This window comes from Cyclopterus lumpus, chromosome 14, assembly GCF_009769545.1.
Source record: "Cyclopterus lumpus isolate fCycLum1 chromosome 14, fCycLum1.pri, whole genome shotgun sequence".
Taxonomy (NCBI): Eukaryota; Metazoa; Chordata; class Actinopteri; order Perciformes; family Cyclopteridae; genus Cyclopterus; species Cyclopterus lumpus.
This window is the reverse complement of record NC_046979.1, coordinates 19,284,866-19,297,594: the sequence shown is the minus strand read 5'-3', so window position 1 is coordinate 19,297,594 and position 12,729 is coordinate 19,284,866.

The window sequence follows — 12,729 nt, the reverse complement described above, 5'->3', positions numbered from 1 at the left end:
CACACTTTGAAAATCATTCCAGGTGGTAAATCAGACGAGCCATAATATTGATCCATGCTTGACTTTGAACCTCAGTTTCAGTGCTGGCAGAAAAAGCCGACTTCACAGCTGTGTCTGTTGAATGTATTCAGCGTTTGTGTGTTTTAGTTGACCTCTGATGTCACGTCCAGTGCAGAACTAATTGAAAGCAGCAACCCTGCCTCGTGCAATCAGACTGAATGGAACAAAAGATGGGCAGCACACGTTCTTTGAGGTGTGTTTGATTTTCTCTTTTTAGTGTGTTTGCGTTGCATTTTGTTTGACACTTTTTTTCCCTACGTATAAATGGTTGTATGCAAGTGTATGGTTTTATTTTATTTGCATATGTCTATGTACGAGTATAAACGTATGGGTATATAAACATAAACATGTATTTTTTTTTTATTTCTTATGATGCACACTCAAGTACGGATTTCAGTTTGCTTATTATTAATGTCAATTCTGATTCCTTTTAGTTAACTGTGAGCATTATTGCAAAAAACAGCAACAGCTACTCAATGTAACACTCTGTAATGACCTATTTAGGGTCCATCAAATCCTGCACAGGATTCAAATTTGCTTTACACGCCAGAGTGATTTACGGGATACGAGGCATCATATTATCCAATACATTGATATCAGCCTCACTGTCTACTCTCCTACAGCCATATCGCTGCTGCATCAAGTTACTAATGCAAACCAAACATGTCCTACTACTGCCTCATTTAGAACAATTCAACCGAGAAAATACAGGCACGCTTTTTATGTCTTACGAAAAGTATTTGTCACAAATTGATTGTTCATCAAAATGCATCTACAACAAAATGATATTTTAAATATTTCAGGGAGTAGTGGAACCGTAGAGTGAGTTGTTGGATGCAGAGCTGCAGGCGTTCCATCCCCTCCTCCAAAGGCTCTCAACAGGTGAGAGTATTGAGCAGCTGCATGTCTGCTCCACAGAGGAAGTAATACTGAGTACTTCAGTAATCACCTCAGTAAAAGTACTTACACCACAATTAAAAAATATCTTTATCAAATAAAAGTCCTGCATTCAAAATCTTACTGAAGTAAAAGTATGTAAGTATTTCAAAGACATGTACTTAAAGTAGAAAATTAAAAGTACTCACCATGCATCCAAATGGGCTCTGTAGTATATTATAGATTATATTATTAATATTATTGATGCGGTAACATGTAAGATGTAATTAAATGTTGCAACTGGATGCAATAGAGCTAATTTTATTAAATTGTTGTACTTTTGAGTTGTTTAATTTACTGTATGACAATGCATTGTACAATATTTCCCTCAAAAGTAGCATCAACTGTACTCAATCACGTACTTGAGAGTAAATGTAACTATGTTTGTGCTGTTTATAATAAAAAGAGTGAGACCAAATCATGTGCCGACTGAAAAGGTTGGTGGCATACCAGTGGAAAGGTTATTCTGGAGCCCTGCAAAGGCTGATTATTGACTTTTTAAAAATGAAAATAATCTGTTTGTTTGTTTGGCCGCACTGTAAACACACAACTGGTGCTGTGGTATTAAATCACACTTGCTGTTACCACCACGGGGGTCACCAAATCAACTGAAATCTTAAAAATTATAACTTTAACCTGACCTTGTGACAGACTCTTATATCACTAATGTGATATAAAGCCATTGTATTCTGAATGAGTAAGAGCAAAGGAAGTCTCTGGCCCTATGAGTTATTCCAGCACTGTATGAGCCATAAACCTCCAGGCAAAGTGCTGCTGTCTTGCCCCCCTGGAAGTGTTGAGGTGTGGAAGAGCTATCTGTTCTCACAGGGGAAGCCAAAGAGAAAATAGGGCATCGCTGTCAAGCCACAGAGGATCTAGGTAGGATTAGGCAAGCAGGCCTCAAGCTGCCTGACTGCACCAGCTAAACACCTCAGATTTCCTCTTAAAATATGCTCAAATTACCCTGCAATGTTAACAGATGGCACCTTTTTTGCCATGCTTTCATTTACGTCTCAATTCAAATGTCCCCAGATGGAGCTTTTCAGCTCTGCGTTTGATTAATTTCCTCTGAGTGCTCTTACGAGACGACATTAGCAGTCGTCTCCTAACGTGAGAAGTCAGCCACCTCGACTCAGCAGCGTGCAGCCGTTGTTCTGCGGCGTCAGGGGGGGTTCTGATCCCTTCGTTTGTGGCTTCAGAACACAGGAGCAGGCACGTGATTATTAAGCTGTGGAGCAGAACGGCTTCACCTCACAACAGGAAGCCAAGGAAAAAGGCATGTTGCCATCCTGTCGGAGAACAGGGGAAGGAGTTGGTGGGACGGGCCGGAGGGAGCAGAAAAGATACAATTTCACAGCTGAGCACGCTCGCTTGGTTCTCCGACATGAGCAGGAAAGGATTTCACACCTGAAGTAATAGCAGAGCGGAGATAGAAGATGAGATACCATTTTTAAACTGCTACCCGTCTGTTTCTCTTCATCAGGGGAGACGGTGTTGCCCTTTACAAGGTCTTAAAATAGCACACGGTTTAAAAGAGCAACACGTTGTCTTACATTCACTTAACTCCACATTTTTCTCCCTCTAGCCCTTCATTCATCTGATTACGCAGCACAAGAGATACATTTTCATGTGACTCTAATGACCGAGTGGAAAATCTGTGTTTGGATGTCAGGATGTTTTGTAATCAGACATTCTTCACCTTTTATTAACCGGTGAAGTCTGTAGCTTGTTGAAGCTTGTTGTTTTCATCTGCCCTTTGTCGCATAGATGAACTGATCAACAGTGATATTGTTATCAAAATGAGTGAGTTCTTCAGCCTGAAACCTAGTGGGGGGGGTCACTTAAAACACGTCTTGCGGCTGCATTGCCTGGTCTACTGAAGCTCTGCCTCTTCCACAATGACACAGGGCTGCTTCTAACAATTATCTGTCAATCAATTTAATGATCTTTTTTTTCCCCGGTTAGTCGATTAATTTAGCGATTATTCTAAAGTTTACAATTGAAGATAACATTTCATTTACCCCCAAATAAATATAAACTTTTCTGATCATATTCTCTTCAAAACAAACAAATGTAACAAGATAATCCTAAAATCTTCTGCTGTCTGATCAGAACAATACTGGACCTCACATTCAAAAGGATTGCTATACATTACTTTAATCCCTGAATTACCACAGAAACCTTTTCCCTGAACTGAACAATTAGTACTTTACTTAAAACTGAAAATGGTTATGAGATGAATTGATTTCATCACGGGAGTAATATGCGGTAAATAATAATCACTGGCAAATGTATTTTTGCATCAGTGTGAGGCAAGAAAAACAACTGAAACAATGTACAGTCTGTACCGTTAGTTAGAGCCATTTTCTTGAATACATACAACATCAAAACAACCGGATGTCAGCGTTAGATAACGTATGCCCTCAGCTGTGAAGAAACATATCCAAACACACATACCTGAACATCCATCCTCACCAACAATAATGCACTTTTCATATGTTCCACTCATCCTTCGATGCTGCTGCCGCTCATCGTTATAAAGATGAAGCTCATTAGGTGTCAGTCGGTCAGGAGGCTAAACACAGTCCTCAGCTGAGGAATCAATCTGCCATCTCTCCGGGTCCACCGGCGAAGCAACACACACACACACAAACACACACACACACACACACACCTTATAGCTGCGGCGGAAGATAATCAAAACCATAATTGCTTTTTAAATCACAACGCTAATGACAAGATCTCTCAATTGTAATGCATTGTAATCGCACCATTAATATGGATATGACTGCAGCATAGGGAGCCATCTGTTTGGCTGAGGCAGCGCTGGACGTTTTCCAACAGACACACTCATTTCAAGGACTGCATTTTGGCCAGCGATCACAGGCAACATAATCAATGTGAATGCCGCCACCAGTGCTAGAAAACGAGGGACCTAAATTGATCCATCAATCACCTATTCAGACAATGTTTATTCAGCTTTGCCTCACTTCACAGTAATGCGCGCAGATGAAAGCTCCAAAAAGAAAGAAAAGAAAGGATGGCATAGACTAGAGAGCAATAGCATGGCACAAAAGCAGGCACTCTTTACACAGGGCTTTAGTGTTCGCTTTTGGTGGGGTAGGTGATTGCCTTGGGTTACCTCTGGGTGGAATCAATTATACAAGCTTTTTAAAAGGGCCCTGTTTGGTCTTCACAGGAATGTGCGAAGCGAGCAAGCTCCCGAGGTATCTAGCATTATTCCTTTTTATGTTCTTACATCAAACTTTCTCTTTCTTCTCAAACTTTTTTCGTACTTACTGCCAGAGTGGAAATGTGGGGCATTTGAGATGTTATTGCAAAACTTCAATTGCCCCCCTCCCTCTCCTTCCTTCCTTACCCTTATGACTAATGTATTTCCAGTACAAAAGCATATGTTGCTTTCAAAGAAGCTGTGCAGCAACTCCTGCATGCTGTCGCTGTTTGTGGTCGCTGGGGGAGGTGGGGGTGGAACAGAAATACTTTTTTTTTTGCCTCGGGGTATTTCTGACAGCTTCACTTTGTGTTTTAGCATTAAAAGGAATGAGCGAGCCAAACCCTGACTTTGTTGTGACATGGGTGTCTTTGAGAAAGTCTGGGGAGGCCAGCGGCTGGAGGCACGGGCATATGGGTTATTAGGGGCATCCCTAGGGGAAGGGGACAAGTGGAGTCACATTTATCAAGTGGAGATGCTGGAGAGAAAAACAGCATTTGCAATGTCAATAAATTAAAATAAGAAAAGAAGCATGCTCTGAGTTAAATCAACATATCAACAAAGACATTTTGCCAGACAGAGATGCCTCATTGTCTCATTTCTTTTACTGAATGTGTACCGTGTTTCATTAATTCCAGAGATATGCATAGTCCAAAAGTCTAGACCGGGAAGACTGTGGGATGTTGATGTAACTGCTCCCTCGATGATGAATGCCAGACAGACTTAAATCACATTTCCCTGGTTCAGTCCTGTTAGCTACACATTGAAGAAAAGCTCATTTTATGATAAAAGCAGAAGCAAGTGGGCCCCTTAACTTATTGCATACAGCATTTACAGTGTATGCCTTCCCTGCACCCAATTTATTATAGTTTCCTGGAGTTACAAAACTCTTAAAAGAGAACATTTTGTTACATCTTCCTAGTGTAGCTTGAAGAACACACGTATGCAAACCGCATGCTTCTGTCTGGCACCTTTCCTGCCAGGCACTTTAAATTTGGGCCTTTTTACCTGCTGAAACACGGGAGCTTTGGGTCTCTTTTAGTCTGCAGTTAATTGGCAAGCCTGCCTACACTCCCTGAGAGCAGGAGACAGTCTGCAGGGGGAGAGCAACCAACGCATCTCATCTCTCTGCAGATTTCTTCATCTCTTGTAATTAATTGCATTTTTAAAAGAACAAAATGTAAATACGCCGCTGACACGCTGCCAATTAATTTTAAATCACCGTCTTCCTGACGTTTTCTGCTCAACCGAGGGGAGAATCAAACGTTTTAGAGGGTGTTACGAAAGCTTTAATAGTGTCCCTTTGTTCCTCGAGACACATTGTGAAAAATGCATCCAGGCCTGACAAAGTGCTCCTGCTACGTGTAATCAATTCTGTCAGCTTCTACCAGCCGAAGAAGATGGGGCGGAGGGAAGATCTGAGAGAAACCACCATCTCACTTGTCTCCCCCTTGTTCTTTGATCAGGCAAAACAAGTTTCTTTCCACATCCAAGAAATGGAGATAAAGAGAAAACCACCTTATCGGAGCGGGACAAATATTCATTCCCTTGGTTATGTAGTCGGTAATTAAACAGTCAATAATTATCGACCTCTAGTCTGTGATCACTGTAAGATCAGCAAGCATTCCAACCAAACCAACTACCTGTTCATGTTTTTAATCCTGTAAAGCATTGATACATAAGGAGGATAATGGTGGTTTTACCTTTTTAATTATATGTTGTCTGCAGCATACATTGTCCTACAGGCACATACACACTACACAGTGTCCAACAGCAACCTCTCCTACTGTCTCAGCATTTGTTTAATCAACATATCCTTATGGTCACCAATATTTTTATTTGGTTTGACCTGGATGGAGAGTGCCCTGGCCAAAATATCTGGACAATAATTGTACATAAACCAGAACAGAAACAAAAGTCACTGTAGGAAGCAGAGTCAGAATAATAGCAGGGTTTGAAATACCATGGGATTGTCAGCGATACGTTCCCCAGCGTGTGAAACTGTCCAAATGTAATCATGTGCAAGATGACCCAGACTGAGATCATGTCACATCTTAAGTCATTGTACTATCTCACAACAAACTAATAAAGAGTTGGCAGCCCTGCGTAACCTGATATAGAAAAAGTGTTGGGTACAGCACAATAAAGCGCCACTCAAAATCGAATGAGTTAGTTGAATGTTTAATGTTGTCAGCGTGTAATTGCATGTCATTAATATGGCAGAGTTTTTTAGATAAAAAAAATGGATTTGGCCGTATAGGCGCATGTGTGGAAACCTTCGTTTCGTAGTGAAAACCAAAAGAACGATGCTCAGCAGTCAACGTTGGTTTTCTTTCTGTGGCGGAAGTGCAGAGAAAGAAGAACAAATACACAGACGATGCAGTTTGTGTGGTACTCTGGTGGCCAGTGCAGAGCGCATGGTGCACGGTGAGAGCTTCCATTAGACGAGGAGGCGTTATGCGGGGGAAATGTGCCTTATACTCACTACTGCACTGCCAGTAGTGGTGCAAGCAGGCACAGGTAAAGCGGTCTCCATTGATCTGCAGACGAATGCATGATCTATAAAATGAAAAAAAAGTGACTCTCACAATATCTGTTATCCCTTTATGTAAGGTGCTCTTGTCGCACATGCCGTTACTAAGCAACCCAAAACCTGCAAGCTGCGATGATGATGGAGTTGCTGTAATTTAGCAGTAATTATCAGTGACTAAAATAAACCAAAGTCAAAACTAAGATGAATGGATTTCAAAAACTGTAAAAAACAACATGGCATGTGTCCCAGCACAGTAGAATACAGTATCATTCTGACAGAATAGCAGGATTGATGCGAGCATAGACACTGCTTCACCAAACAACTTTTCACAACGTGACTGTCAATAAATGTACTAATTAACTGTTAACACCATCTGCCTCTGACAGCAGATGTGTGTGTGCATCCAGATAACAACGTGGTTTCCTGGGGAGGCACAATCCTTCACTTGTTGAGCCGTCATGCATCACTGTGATTGGTTCAGCTGTTCCTCAGCAATGAGACCAGTGATGTGACTGGCTGAGAGCACATTTATTAATCCCCACACCCTGCGATCTATGTTCACCTGCAAACAGCCCATTGGGACTTCTTGCTGCTGCACATACATGAACCAAAATAGCGCTCGGAGAAGCCCACATAATACTTGTGCCATAGACCTCCCGCTTCGTATCTGTTGTTGCCTTAGCACAATGAAAATAGCAGAATACCAAATTCAAAGAGCAGGTTTGAAAAGTCAAATACCAGAAGAGCTCTAGAGACAAACAGTGTCTGTGGTTTAGCTGTAGTCTCAGCAGTACCTGGGTGTTATAGCTGAAGAGCCACTGAGGCCAACAGGGAAAAAATGCTCCGCTAACCTCAATGACTCTTGTAACAAGCTGAAGTGGGATCTGTTGCCTCTCAAAAGCCGGCCTTTTATTACCAGCAAGTAAACAGAAGCAAAAAGACCTGCAGCGTGATGTGAATTAGAAAAGCTGGAGGTAGTGTATAACTAGCTAAGTGCACGAAGAACACAATTTAAGAGCTTCCCTCTCATGGGGCGATTTCTAAAGAGGTAGAGGCATTGTTGAGAAACTAACCTTATTTTCCAATAATTTTAGTGTTTACACTTCCTTGGCTTAAGTGCAAGGCCTGGGAAAGCAAAAGACTACAACACAAATATGAGATTCAGCTCAAAGTCCACACTCGGGGCTCGGTGCACCCCCACGCTCTGAATCCCAATTACCACCACGTGTCTACAGAGAATTCGCCTGGTTATCTCTATGATCACCAAATAACACAATTCAGTGTTTTTAATAATGACGACAACAAATATTAAGTCCCCTTTTGATCATCACAGACATGTTCTGTATCCCTGTAGAATCTTTAAGCACATCATCAGAAAATTGTGTTTGTCATTTACACCTCCAAAGAGATTTGTCAAAGATTGTGACTCTAATCAGACTGTGTGACCAAATATCTGCTGCCAGTTATCTGACATGATATATTATTTTAATATAACTGTAAGGGGATGAAAAGCCTCCTCGTTAGCTGTGATCCTCTTAGCTTCTTGTATTGAAAAAAATCCTTTGTCAACATGAACTCACAGCTATTTCCTGAGTAGTGTGTCACGCTTTTGTGTACAACTTGCAGGATGCTCTGTGTCTATAGATAGATCTGCTGTTTACATTGTACGGCTGAATGGAGCAGCCATGTTCTGTCTCACATTCGCATCTTAATCAGCACGGTCTGTTTGATATGTTGGGATGCAATCAACTCGGTAATGGACTGCAGCATGAGAGCGTGTGTCTAATTACAAAATGAGAGTCGTCAGCAGGTCTTCCCGAGGCAGCTGAGGATCGTCGCCATCACACAACAAGCTTGTTTGTTGTGTTAACTGGACAACGCTGAGTTCTCCTGTCCTGCCTTCATACTGAGCAGAGAATAAATACATCTCTCTCACTTCCCCCTGTCTCCTCCTCACCACCCCTGTTCTGCAGGTCGTATGTTGTGTGCGAGGTGTTGGAAGCAGCACAGCGGTGTTGCCGGTGAAAACTAAACTGCTCTGTGATTTCACCCTCACTTGCTTCAGGCATCTCTCACAGCATTGGGAAACTGCAGCAACACAACAAACTACTGCAGAGTGCTTCATAAATGCCTGCACAACAGAGACGAGGAGCACACCTCTGGACATAAAATAATACAAAACATAGTATATTTTATCAACCAATTTGCATGGTATGTATTATTACCGCTTTAGAATATTGATAACATGTCAATCTTCCTGTGTCATTATTTCTTATGTACAAGATCATTGTTGTTGCACATACAGGAGTGAATTACACCTGTATGCACCTATGATGGTGCATCACCTTGATTGGTGATGCACCATCATATCTTAAGGAGCTTGTAGTACCATATTGCCCCACTAGAGAGCGCTCACTAAATGCGGGGCTACTTGTGGTTCCTAGAGTCCTAAAAAGTAGGATGGGAGCCAGAGCCTTCAGTTATCAAGCTCCTCTTTTATGGAACCAGCTTCCACTTTCAGTCCGGGAGGCAGACACAGTCACCTCATTCAAGAATAGACTGAAGACTTTCCTCTTTAATAGTGCTTATATTTAGGGGTTGCACTGGTCCAGCCCCTTGATATGCTGCTATAGGCTTACTGGCTGCTGGGGGATGTTTTAGGATACACTGAGCACCTATCTCCTCTTCTCTCTCTCCTTATGGATGAATTTACATCTCTCCATTGCACCTTATTAACTCTGCTTCCTCCCCGGAGTCTTTGTGACTTCACATCTCATAGGGTCCATTGGACCTGGAGGTGTCTGATGCCTGGTGAGCCGGCCTCCCGCGTTGGCCCTGCTGATGCGCCCCGCCCCCCCCTCCTCTCTACCTCCTTCTGTTTCATGGATTGGAGTTCCATTCATACATTGTCATATTCATGTAATGTGTTTATGTAACTTTGTAAATGCTGTTCATTCTGTACACATGACATCTATTGCTTCTGTCCATCCGGGGAGAGGGATCCTCCTCTGTTGCTCTCCTGAAGGTTTCTTCCCTTTTTTCCCTGTCAAAGGTTATTTTTGGAGAGTTTTTCCTGATTCGATGTGAGGTCCTGGGACAGGGATGTCGTATGTGTACAGATTGTAAAGCCCTCTGAGGCAAATTTGTAATTTGTGATATTGGGCTATACAAAATAAACTGAATTGAATTGAATTGAATTACTGTGTAAAGAGGCAGGGAACTACCTTAAAAATATTAATATTCATTACTACTGTAAATCATCTTACACCATAGCTTCTATAACAGTGATGGTTTTATATTTCAGCATAATGTGTGCAAACATTGAACACTCTGCTCAGGTTCTTCACTGGTGACTGTTGAAGGTTTATTTAATTAACAGGTTTAGTCTGACAGGATGGATCTGATGTTTTTAGTGTGGCAAGACTGCCCTCTGGTGAATTACCACAATATGTCAATTAGGATATGGTGGCCGTTGCACAGCTCAGATAATATGGATTCATATGTGTGCGAGTGAGTGGTATGAAAGAAAAGGAGGCAGATGCCTAAAAAAGGCTCCATAACAGTATGTTTCAGTTATAGTAACCCTCTATATCATCGACTGTGGGTATTAAATGTTAAACTCAAAAAGACAATGGTATTGAAAATACGTTGGGCCCCTTTAACAATCTCACCAAGTAGTATCAGCCACATGTATAAGATATCTTCAGGGGGTAGTGTTATATGTGAGAGACTAACCGCAATAAAGAAAGCACTGTGCACTGAGATGCTTTTACGCTGTGAGCCACAAAGATAAGACCAACAGAGGCTCTGTATTTCAAGATGCTCAATTCTGTTCTGTGAGTTTTTGTCTGGAATACAGACAGCGGAAACAATTCCAGCTCCTTCCACAGGCTATCCATCGCCCCTAAATATGACAATAAGCCAAACCAGTGAATGCCTGTCACTAGCAGGGCTGGGGGCAATACCAGCTCAAAGTTTCAAAATTATACATATGACGAAGTCTGAACAAGGACGTTAACAGTGTCCATTCAATATTGTAGTTATATAAGGGTTAAGTGTTATTCAACCACTCAAAATATACTGTCTGTAAATGTGCAGCATCAGGACATACCCAGTGGAGCAGTTTGCTCCAAAATATGGCACAGCCTGTAAATCAATATTTCATTCATTTCATCATTCCAGTATTTTTGAATTGCATTTTAAACTTTTGCACAACATATAAATACATTTAATAATGCAGTATTTCTCCACCAGCATTTTATTCCGACTTGAACAGAAGTTTTTGAAACAGCTTTTATAACGCCATGTTAGGAAATAAATTGGGAAAAGAATATGCCTTTGAATATTTTTTAAGTTAATTTACTTTGCCGGAAATCTTATATGCAAGTGTGGCAGCGGGGTGTGGTTAGGCTCAGCTGCAGAGTGGGTGGAGCGGGGTTGTGGTTCAGGGAATGGTGTCATAATGTGTAAATCAGCCTTAGCTGGGATCGTGTGTGTGTGTGTGTGTGTGTGTGTGTGTGTGTGTGTGTGTGTGTGTGTGTGTGTGTGTGTGTGTGTGTGTGTGTGTGTGTGTGTGTGTGTGTGTGTGTGTGTGTGTGTGTGTGTGTGTGTGTGTGTGTGTGTGTGTGTGTGTGTGTGTGTGTGTGTGTGTGTGTGTTGTTTTCCATATAAGAGCAGGAGTAGCTGGAGAGGAGAAAGGAGAGCGGGTAGCGGATGACTGGATCGTTCGCTACCGGAAGCGTAACCGAAACAAATAAAAACTGTTACTGCCCTCACGATTGTGTGTGTGTGTGTTGCCCTCTTTGGTGCCTGCCCGAGACTCAAACGTGTCACAGCAAGATTGAGAAATAACCTCAGTAGAACTTACAAATACATTGTTAATAGGAAAAGCACAGGTGCTACTAATTAACAATGGTTTCATTGGTGTTATATTAAATGTAGCAGCCATGGCAGTGACAATACTACAAAATAAATGTGGTAACGCCTTTGTTCTTGAGTTTAAATGGGAGTTAAAGTGGAGTTTTTTTTTAAAGAATTAGCTTTTTAATTCCCAAAATGTGTCGCTTGAAGTGAACAGTTTGAGGCGCTGCATGGTTTCCTCTCACCAGACCCTGCCGCGGTCCCTCTTCCTCGTTAGCCTCGACAGGTTTAGATGCATTTTCACCGGTTTGTCATCCATGCACAAGTTTGCAGTCGATTTAAATGTCATGCTTTCCCGATTAGTGGTCACAAAGGTAACACGCCCACACCTCGAGTCAAATAATACCAGTTCGCAGAGACATGACCCAGCCTTCTGATTAAATGGTTTTAGTAATTGGAAAAATGTCATTGAAAGCTTTAATCATCATCAAGCGAGTAAAGCACACCATCATGCTGTAACAACAAATACATTGGAGAAAACACCAGTTCACACCCAACTATGATGTGCAATGGCTAAAACACAGCAGAAGACAAGGCACTGTCAAATTAAAATTATGATCAATTTATTTAAAATATTCTAATTTCTTTTGTATTTTTTCACTGCACAACTGGTAAAAGTTGTTTATATATATTTTGCATATAGAATATACTGTTACTGTATATTGGCATTTGAGCAGAACTTTTCTTATTTATTTCTTATTATTTATTTGGTGCAGAATACTGTTTTATATTTAAACTAACTAACTCTAATTATTTAAATCAGTTCCAAGTTACACACTATGTTTCTTCTTTATAAATGGCGGGGCTGGCATTGTCTCAATCAATGCTGAGACCAAACCTACGCCCTTGTTTGCAAGTGTAGGAGGACTCCCTTGCCATGGGGTCTCCTTACTGGTTGGTCCAGGTGTCCAGATGTGCTGGCTTAAGGCGATCCATCGACACATGCTCCAGTTTACCGGCAATGTCAACTTTGAAGGTTTTGTCCCCAGTCTCTAGAACACGAAAAGGGCCTTCGTAGGGAGATTTAAAGGGTCCATGGCGGCCGTCC